This window comes from Echinops telfairi, unplaced genomic scaffold, assembly GCF_000313985.2.
Source record: "Echinops telfairi isolate 266 unplaced genomic scaffold, ASM31398v2 ScPeMD7_7427;HRSCAF=8465, whole genome shotgun sequence".
Classification (NCBI taxonomy): Eukaryota; Metazoa; Chordata; class Mammalia; order Afrosoricida; family Tenrecidae; genus Echinops; species Echinops telfairi.
The window spans coordinates 556,888-566,792 of record NW_022111327.1 but is presented as its reverse complement, the minus strand read 5'-3'; the positions used below and the strand labels follow the sequence as shown (position 1 = coordinate 566,792).

The 9,905-nt window shown below is 46.2% G+C and overlaps 1 protein-coding gene across 1 annotated transcript in view; it reads right to left on the bottom strand.

Moving 5' to 3' along the window:
* Nucleotides 1–7,584, bottom strand: part of IL1RAPL2 (interleukin 1 receptor accessory protein like 2) — a 1,497,587-nt gene extending 1,490,003 nt beyond the window's left edge. The window contains exon 1 of the mRNA XM_004710023.2: nt 7,337–7,584. The gene's annotated coding sequence lies outside the window, so the exon portion shown is untranslated. The remainder of the gene's footprint in view (nt 1–7,336) is intronic.
* Between the last annotated feature and the right edge of the window lie 2,321 nt (nt 7,585–9,905).

Below are 9,905 nucleotides of genomic sequence, written 5' to 3'. Positions count from 1 at the left end.
CAAATGTGCTTTACACAATTGATGTATGTATGGATTGTGATAAGAGTCATATGAGGCCCTTATAACATGATTTAAAAAAAGAAATCCCCTTGCATCGGTCAGTGTAAGCCGTGAAAAAATAATAACAATTTATAAATTATTAAGGGGGAGGGAGGGAGAGAAAAAATGAGGAGCTGATAGCAAGGGTTGAAATAGAAAGAAAATGTTTTGTAAATGATGATGGCAACAAATGTATAAATGTGCTCGACACAATGGATGGATGGATGGATTGTGATATGAGCAGTATGAGCCCCCAATTAAATGATTTAAACAAATTTAAAGCTCATATTTGAATGCAAATCCAACTGACTCTAACATGTACTTCTGCTGTCGACCAATAACCACATAACCCATTGTCGTCAGGTTGATTCTGACTCAGAGGCTCTAAAGGACAGAGTAGATCTACCCCTTTTAGTTTCTGAGGCTATAAATCTGTACAGGAGCAGAAAGCCCCATCTTCCTCCTGAGAAGTGACCCTTCGATTCAAACTGCTGACTTGCAGATAGCAGTGCAACTCATAACTTACTATGTCATCAAGGCGGCTGTCCATCAAATAACCTCCCTTGATGTAGTTTAAACTGCCAGAGATAGATTGTCTAGAAAATGATTATTTTTTACAAAAGTGATATTCTCAGATGCCTTTGTGCACTTTTTTTTAAAGCCCACAAACTTGGTCTCCGGTGTGTTACTTACTACCATGGCAGTGACATTTGCAACAAGGACATCACAAAACCTCTGAGGTCCTGCAAATATCTTAACTTGTGGGACACTCATACTCCCTGAAAATGGGATTTGAGCTAACTTTTACATGGGTCACCAGCAAACCTTGGTCTCATTTTGTCAATTTGAAGGCATTATAATATTCTTTTGGATATCCACCTATCAAACAGGTATTTATTGAGTTGTCCTTGTTGTTAGGTACCATTAAATGGTTCTGACCCATAGTGACCCGGTGCACAACAGAACAAAACACTGCCTGGTCCTGCGCTATCCTCTCCACTGTTCCTGTGCTTGAGCCCATTGCGACATATGGTTCATAGTGATCAGATTAGAAGAGTATGTGACCTGGGAGCAAAACCTGTCTTCATATGGATGTTTATACTAATAGTAGCGGACTCAAACTATATGTGTCCTTTTATGATCTACTAACTTCGCTCAACAAAGCTGTTTCCAGGTCCATCCATATCATGAGGGTTCTCATGGTTTCATCACTATTTTTTAGGGATGCATAATATTCTGTTGCGTGTATATTCCAGTTTCTTTATCCACTGATGGATACACTTGGGCTGGTTCCAGCTTCTTGTGTGAACTGTGCTGCAATGAACATGGGAGAGCATATGTCTGTTCACGTTCCCTCTCTTATTTCTTTGGGATATATACTCAGCAAAAGTATTTCTGGATCAAATGGTATTTTTATTCCCATTTGTTTTTGGTGTTGCTATATGGCTTTCCACAATGTTTGCACATATTTACAAGCCCACCAACAGTGTAAAAGTTCCCATGTCTCCACACCTTCTCTAGCATTTGTTGTTCTGATTTTTTTGCTATTTAAAATTTTGCTCTCCTTGTGGGTGTAGGATGATGTCTCATCATTTTTCTATATCAATCCCAGAGAGCTGGTGATCATGGATATTTATTTCTTCATGTGTTTATTAGCCATCCAAGTGTTATCCCTTATGAACTGTCTATCCATCTTCTTTGCCCACCTCTGAATTGGATTATTTGTTTGTTTCTTATTGATATTTTGCAGAAGTCCCTTTAATACCGTTCCTCAGGCTGTGGAGACCCCCAAGCATAAAATTATTTTCGTTGCTACTTCATAACTGTAATTTTGCTACTGTAATGAATTGCCATGTAAATATCTGATATGCAGGATATATTTTCATTGTTCAATTGAGCATAATTAAAGTATAGTGATTAATCACAAAACAATATGTAATTGTATATTGTGAAATATTTATTTCTAATGACAAATAAATGACATTTTGTCGTGTAGCATGGGTAACAGTCTTCACGCCGGGTACTCATCTGTGGGCATATCTTCATGTGTGGGGACCATCCTGGAGACAGATAGAGGAGCGGTGTCTTGGTTCCTAAGACCATTGGAAATGTGCTTTCTGATGGTCTTAGGTGACTCCTGTCAAAGGGTCACGCAACCCCTTGTGAAAGGGTCGCTCAACCCCCAAGGGGGTTGCGACCCACAGGTTGAAAACTGCTGGTCTAGGACTTAAAATCATTACAGAGCAAACAGCCTTCTTTTTCACCTGAGGAGCTGCTGGTAGATTTGAAGGCCTGACCTTGAAGTGAGCAGCTCACAATGAATTCTTCATTATAATCCCCTTCACTAAAGGCATGTGCAGCTTTTAAACACTGAAATGTCTTTAGATAGTTTTTTTTTTCACTAACCCACTTCTATGGAGACAATTCCTACTCATAGCGTTATCTGGTGGTGTAGTGGATTATGCTGTTAACCATAAGATCAGGAATTGGAACCCATCGCTCACTATGAGAGCGTGAAACGAGGCTCTCAGCTCCCTTAACGATAAGAACCAAAATAGTAGTTCTGCTCTGTCTTGTAAAGCCACTAGGAGTGATTTCATTAAAGCAAGCCTAAATAAGAATCAAATGGGCCTGTTCCTACTCATCAACATACTGGATTTAGAGATACACTTACGAAGGAAAGGATCTCAAAAAAAGAAAGAAAGAAAGGATCTCATTGGTAATCCAGGAGCTCCCTAAAAAGATCTAATTGTGATACATGTAGAAATTGCAGAACAAGGTTTTGTTAGTATATATTCACCGCCAAAACAAAAAAAAAATCTAACGCCAAACATGTAATTGTGCTTCAGGAAGATTAATCTTAATATTCAGAATATGTTTCATTTCCAGGCAAACAAAAGACAGCAAAAGTATGCTGAGAACCTCACTGAGATGGTAGCAGTAGGAATGTAAAGGAGAAAACCTGTCTGAGAGACAGACTTCAGGGCATGCAATAAAAGGCAGGATGGACCAGGCAAGAAGGACTGAATCACCACAGACCCAGTCTAAGACTACTTAGAGCAGGAGCGTTAGGAGTAGAGAATGGTTGGATGACTAGCAAGTTTGTAGGGTGACAAATGTCAAATTAGGGTTTTAATATATTCGGCATGAAAATAAGAAACCCAGTGAGAGTAAAAGCCAGCAAAAGCATTTGGAATTTACTGAAGAAACCAAGGTGCAGGTTCCCCAAAAGATACAAGATTTAAAGGGAAATTTGTAAAAATAAAAACCCAAACTGACTGCCATTGAACTCTACAGGACAAGTCGAACTGCTCCATAGGTCAGCGCCATAGGTTAAACACACAAGAAAGTAATAATCCATTCTTTGCATGTGAATAGGCATTTAGGTCATTTAACCAATGTTTGGAGCCACGTCTGTTGGCCAGGGAAGCCTGAGAGAAACCTAACCACAAAGGAATCAATACGGTGCTTCTGATTTCATTGGAAGTCAGTTTAAATCGAATAAGCCCAAAGAGTTTGAACTGTTAGTGGCCTTTGTAAGATAGACCCACACAGTACATGCTTGTATCAAGCCTTACCTAGGTCACGCACATTTCCTTTGGCAAATCCCTTGGCACCCATAGCTCAGAATCTAAGCTTACTAAGTGACTTATTTCCAAGTCCTAGCTCAGGCTAATTAAGCACATATTGTATATTGAATAGTGATTTTTCTCCACTCAGTTGGCTCTGATCATAGCTTTCTGGCCCCAGTTCAAGATACAGAGTTCAGAGGCTAGGGGTTTTGCATTGCTGTGTGTAGCTAGAAACTAGCCATGGAAAAGCCCTATTAGTGTTCAAGTTTTCAGGGTGATTTCCCCCTTTATAGATCACTACTAAATGGCTCAAATTGGCTTTAATTTTTTTCCCCTTGATGACAATGACTTTTCACCACAGAGTTTCCGAAATCAAAGCCCATTGCTTTTGAGTCAATTCTGATTTGAACTAACCCTCTAGGGTAAGGCAGAACTTGCCTGATAGGGTTTCCCGGGCTGCAAATCTTTAGGGAAGCAGACTGCTACATCATTCTCCCACGGGTCAGTTGGTGGGTTTGGTTGTTAACCTTTCCATTAGCAAGGGAGAACTTTAACCATTGCATTGCACCAGCCAGGGTCCGTAAGCAGCTCACAGTGCTTTCCAAATGAAGAAGGCAGTGTGTGCATTCTTCTAACAGTCTGGCCTGCAACGGTTGCTGCCACAGTTAAATAAATTGCCAAACATACGGGAGAAATGTCATCTGTCCCTTTGTTTCATCATACAGATACAAACTGACACAAAGTCAACTCAGAACACCACCTCACTCACACGGATGACTTCCTTTAAGCAACATACAGGAACACATAATTGTGTTTCACCAAAACATACATATAATTTTGGCCGTATTTTACCTCATTTGACTTTTTCAATCTTGTTCCCCCTCCCAGACCACAAGTGATTTTCACTGAGCCACTTCAGTATGCTCTGCAAGCCAGAATAACTGGTACAGCGAAGGCTAATGCTTTAAACAAAACTGGAACTGTCACTTCATAGTTCATTTCTATTATAAGGTTCGGTTCTATAGCTGAATAGAACTTCAATGGACTTTGCACCATGGAGGCATATGCTTAGTGGGTAATCCAGGCTATCCCCCAGGTAGCCACACCATCAGTTCACCCTGGCAAGCAGCATATGCTTATACAGGTTGTATTGCTACTGTGCCGTAGGAAATGGATGGATAAATCAACAATCATAATTGATTTTATCGCTAAAAGCCCCAGCTCAGAGGCACAGAGTCAACCTCCACCCTCCCCCTTGGATTCCTGTGTGCATGGCCATCTGAACCCCCACAGAAGTGAAAAGTGACTGGTTGCTGGACCTGAAATCACAGAGGGGGGTTGAGCAAACTCAGGTTTAACAATTCAACCCCACTGCTCTGAAGCCCTCACTGGAGCCTCCTTGAGGGCAGGTCACCTGTACCACCCAGGCAGCTTCCAACCAGGTGGGGTAAAAGTGGGCAAGCCAGTTAGCTTTGGCACTGTAACATTTTAACCACTTTTAAATGAGTTTTAAATAGAAATTATCTGATGGTCCTACACGTCTAACCCAGAACAGCTAGAAATTTGAGTGCACAAAAAATACGTGGGGAGGGCATTGAGCTTGGCGCAGCCTGGCCTTTTAGTACTGGTCTGGCATCTAGGGTGGTGCAGAGAACAAGGGGCATTGAGGAAATTGGAAGGATGAAGTTAGGACTTCACCGAAGCCTGGGTTCTGGATATCTGGGAATTTCTATTGTCTTAATTCCAGGGAGAAAGATAAAGATTTCTACTCCCATAAAGTTACAAGCTCAGAAACCCAGGGGCAGCTCTACCCTGTCCTCCAAGGCTCATTAAGAGTCGGCTGGATGGCAGTGAGTGTTTGGGTTTTGTTTTCATTCCTTCTGGGCATACAAGGAGCTCAAAAACACATTGTGTGCTGCACAAGAGGGGCACTGTCCAAAGTGCCTTTCTAGTGTCCCATAGTCCTCAGCCCCTCTGAGATGGCTTTAATTCCCTTCCCAGGACAAGGAGTGATAGGCAGGAGGAAGGGGAATGTTTACCGGGGGAAATGGCCCCCAGCCCTTGACACCTGCCCCCCAGATTAACTCTTTCCCTCCCCAGAGTCCAGGAATGGAAGGAGGGAGCCTTCTTGATAGGTGTGCAGCTAGCTAAACTCTCATGACCTTAGGAAACTTGTCCCCTTCTCCCTTCTTCTTCCTTGAGCAATGCCCAAAAGTGCCCCAACCTTTCTGATCTACAATTTGGCTACTATGGCCAGCAATAGAGGGAGAGAGCTTTCTTCTTGAACGTCTCCATAACCTGAAATTGAATATATATATATTGCTCTGGGGCTTCCACAAGGGGGGACACATTATTCTGAAAACACCAAACCACTCCACCCCACCCCACAAAACACACTGTCCAGCTTCAAAGGAGTTTCCTCCCAAAAGTGCTTTTCTGGAACTTTAAATCAGACACAACTTTTGTAGGTGTCAGTGGGGGAGAGAAGTACTTAACTATTTGTTTAAATATATGTTTCACCCTTTTTTTAAAAATCAATTTATTGGGGCTCATAAAATTCATCACAATACATAGATCAATTGTGTAGAGCATATCTATACATTTGTTGCCCTCATCATTCCCAAAATTCGCTTGCCTCTTGGATTCCCGGAATCAGCTCATTTTCCTTTTTTCCTCCCTCCCCCTCCCTTCCTCTGCCCCCCTCCCCCATGCACCCTTGATAATTTATAAATTATTATTATATCTTATATTACACTGCCCGGCGTCTCCCTTCACCTACCCCTCTGTTGCCCATCCCCCAGAGAGGAGGTTATATGTAGCTCTCTAGTCCCTGGACTAGAGAGACCATGTGGAAGCCCTGCAGAGACCAGGGGAACACCCTGGAAAGGAGAATTATAACAACCTCCACTTCACTTCCTTCTTGACCCAAGACTCATTGGCATTTTTTCCCCTTCAATGTCCCAGACTGACAAAATCAAGCTGGTTGCAACTATCTTGGGTCCAGAGGGGCTGTCCTGCCTCTCTTCTCTGGCCACTTCAGGAGGAATCTGCGGCACAATTTGGCACAGGTTGTTCCTCACTCCGAAGTAAAGGTGTGGAGATGGACACTCAACTTGGAAAACCCCTTCAAGGAGCAGCGCAAACTCTTGCCAAAGGAGAGCAGGGGGCAAGTTAGGGTCCCTTCAGGCACTCAAGCAGGAGGGGAAGGATGGTCCTAGATCCCCAGAGCTGTCCCTTGCCTTCTGCTCACTGGGAATCCCTAGGCACCCTCAGGAGCAGGAACGCATTGCTAGGAATCCCCAGCAGCCACCTTGAGCCTGATCCCACCTTGAAGAGAAATGGGCAGAGTTGGAAAGGCGCGCCAGGCAGGACAGTGCCTTTTCTGGCTGCTGAGCCCGCTGAGAGACCACAAAGACCACAAAGACAGGACACAGAAAAGCAATGCCCAGGCTCCCAAGCACCTAGCAGAAGAGAGGCGCACTCCTCCTTCTAAGCAAGAAGGCCCTGACCTTGGAAGCTCCCAGCCCAGCTCAGAAACTTTCCAGGAGGGCTCAAAGAAAATCAGGAAACTGGCAAGTGTTTCCAGGCACTGGCACTCCAGCTGCTAAAGAGCTAGTGCTGGAGTTGATCTCAGCCTGCCTGCTCCTTCACAGGCACCTGAGAGCCCAGTGCATTCCCTCCCCAGCCCCTACTAGCCAACTCCCCGTTCTGCAAGCACACATTACCTGTTTGAGTCTTGCAAAACAGCTGACTGTGTCCAGCAGAGCTCACACGTGAAGATCCATGTCCAGGGCGCTGGGCCAGGATCCAGACAGAACTAGATTGGCCGCCGGCTTCCGGAGAGGGTTTGGGTTTCCCAGGCAGCGAGGGAGGCTGCCCAAAGGTTAAAAGATAGGACTGGTGGGGAGGCTCCCAGAAGACTGCCCAGCCACACCCGCTTTCTCCACTCCCTGTCCTGGCACCAGAGGTTGCCAGGAAACTTCTCCCCGCCTGGGGAAGCTTTCTAGAGTTCAGCGGAGCTGTCGTAGACTTTAGTGGGGGAGCTGGAGAGGAAGAGAAGGGGTTCCTGTTGCTTGGCCCCCTCCCCAGACCAGTAGACTGCTGCCTCTGGGCTCTGTGGCCAGAGCCTTTTAAGTTGCCTGCCTCCTGGTCTCTTCGCTCAGTGTGACTTGGCTTCAGTGCAGCCACACTCCAGCCTTGCTGCGCTTCTTGGCCAAGTACTGCAAGAAGGGACTCAGATATCTCAGCCTGTGGCCCTTACCTCCCTCCCTCTTGAGGCTAGTATGCCCCAAAGGAAGAAAGGCGGACAAGCTGCCCTCTCTTCTTGGCCAGAGGCACTTGCAAACTCTGCCTGGGTGCACCCTCCCGCTGGCTCCGCTGGCTCCGTGGCCGGCCAGCCCTTGCGCACCCTCTCCTGTCAGTGCGCAAAAGCCCACCAGTCTCAAATTGCTCCAAAGAGGGAGCGAAGCTGAGGAAGCGCGCTCCGCGCTGCGCTTACTCGTTTCACATCTTGCCACCACTGATGCGGTCTTCAAGATACGCCCAGGGTGTGTGTGTGTGTGTGTGTGTGTGTGTGTGTGTGTGTGTGTGTTGGGGGCTGGTTAAGGTGGGGAGGTAGTGGAAGTTTCCAAGACCTCCGTCTTCATTGCAAAACTGTTAGGTGCCTCCAGGCTGGTGGATGGCACTGGGGAGGAGGTGGGGATTACAGAGAACCCTCTCCAGTGCGTCACGGAAAAGAGCTGCCGCTGCTCCTCCTCCACTTCTCCACCTCTTTGGATTTGGGAGCTAGAGGAGAGAAAGGGGAGAATGGAAAAGGCAGCCAACCCTAAGTCCCCCATCCCCTGGTTAGGAAAAAAAAAAAAAAGAAAAAGGAGAGAGAAAAAAACAGATGAAGAAGCGGTCCTCTCTTACCTTTCCCCGGCGCGTCCCGGCAGCGCCGTCTAGCGTCCTAACGAAAGTAAACCTACAAGAGGGTTGGGGCGAGGTGCAGAACTGAGCATCGGTTTGGAAAGGCAAGAGACAAAGTTTTCCAGCTATTGTGGTCCCTTGCTCGGCCACTACACTGGTTGTCTAGCTTAGCCAGGTGTTCATCTGCTTGTCTCTTGACTGGCCAGCAGTTATGTTGTTAAAGACGGGGATGATTTGATTTTCGTCTTAGTGTGAGCGATCTAGTATCCCAGAAACCCCAAACAAACAAAACCACTACCATCAAGTGGATTCTGACTCACAGAGACGCTGTGGAGGATTTCTGAGGCTGTAAATCTTTGAAAAAACAGAGAGCCTCGTCTTTCACCCCATCAACGGCGGCGGTGAGTTGTCTCCCTTTTTCCACCTCTTCCAAGCTCAATATCTTTGAAGCCTCAGAGTTCTACAGCCCCATTAATCATAGGCTGGGCAGTGAGGGCCCTGGGACATCAGGATGGGCACATAGCTAGAAACCAGACCACTAAAGCTGTGCCTAGAGGCTCTCTAGCCCTCCTCCTGACCACCTACTCTCCAAGGTCCTATGGCCCCAGAGCCCCTCTCTTTGAGTGGGAAGGGGGAGGAAGACTACAACCCAGGAATGGGCAGGGCCTGGGCTGCAGCGGCCTCAGTGCATTTTGGCACCAGGTATTTCCCAGAGTTTTCTGCTCAGCCCCTGGGCGCTGAGCTGATTCACATACTTAACAGGATTGCTCATTTAACGGGTCAGCTGAACGCTATGCGCCCGCATTTACTGCTGCAGCCCGCATCTATTAATATGTCTTTCTCCAAGCTTCTTCCAGCTATTCTCCGGAGGCTGCTCTATCGCTCTGCATTAGCCACGGAGAGCGAGTGAGCAAAAGACAGAGAGGGATCGCGAGAGTGCAGGGTGTGATCAAGAGCTTGGTTGGCGGCGGCGGCGCACAGCACAGACCCGCGCCTTCCCAGTCCGCTTCTGCCGCCGCTCAAGCAAGGCCTAGGTCTATCATCGCTCCAGTTCATTTAAAGTCAGGGACCTTGCGCCTGCAATCAAAGTTATATATACGCCCCCCCCCCCCTTCACTTCTTCTACCATATGTCTGCACTCCCCCCAGCCCCGCTCCCTTTTTGAACCATCTTTTCCATCAAAGCCTGCAGAGTCTCTTGCCTAGGGCTTGGAAAAAGCCTTCTAAAATTCGAGTTCCTCATGGGAATTGAGTGGTCTGGTGGAGAGGGAAAAGTCCTTTGGACAGGAACCAGCATCAAGTTACTCATTCTGAAATTATGTCACTCATTTGCACAGGGTGGGGTGAGACCATGGAGAACAGGGTGCTTATTTGAAACTGGGAAAAT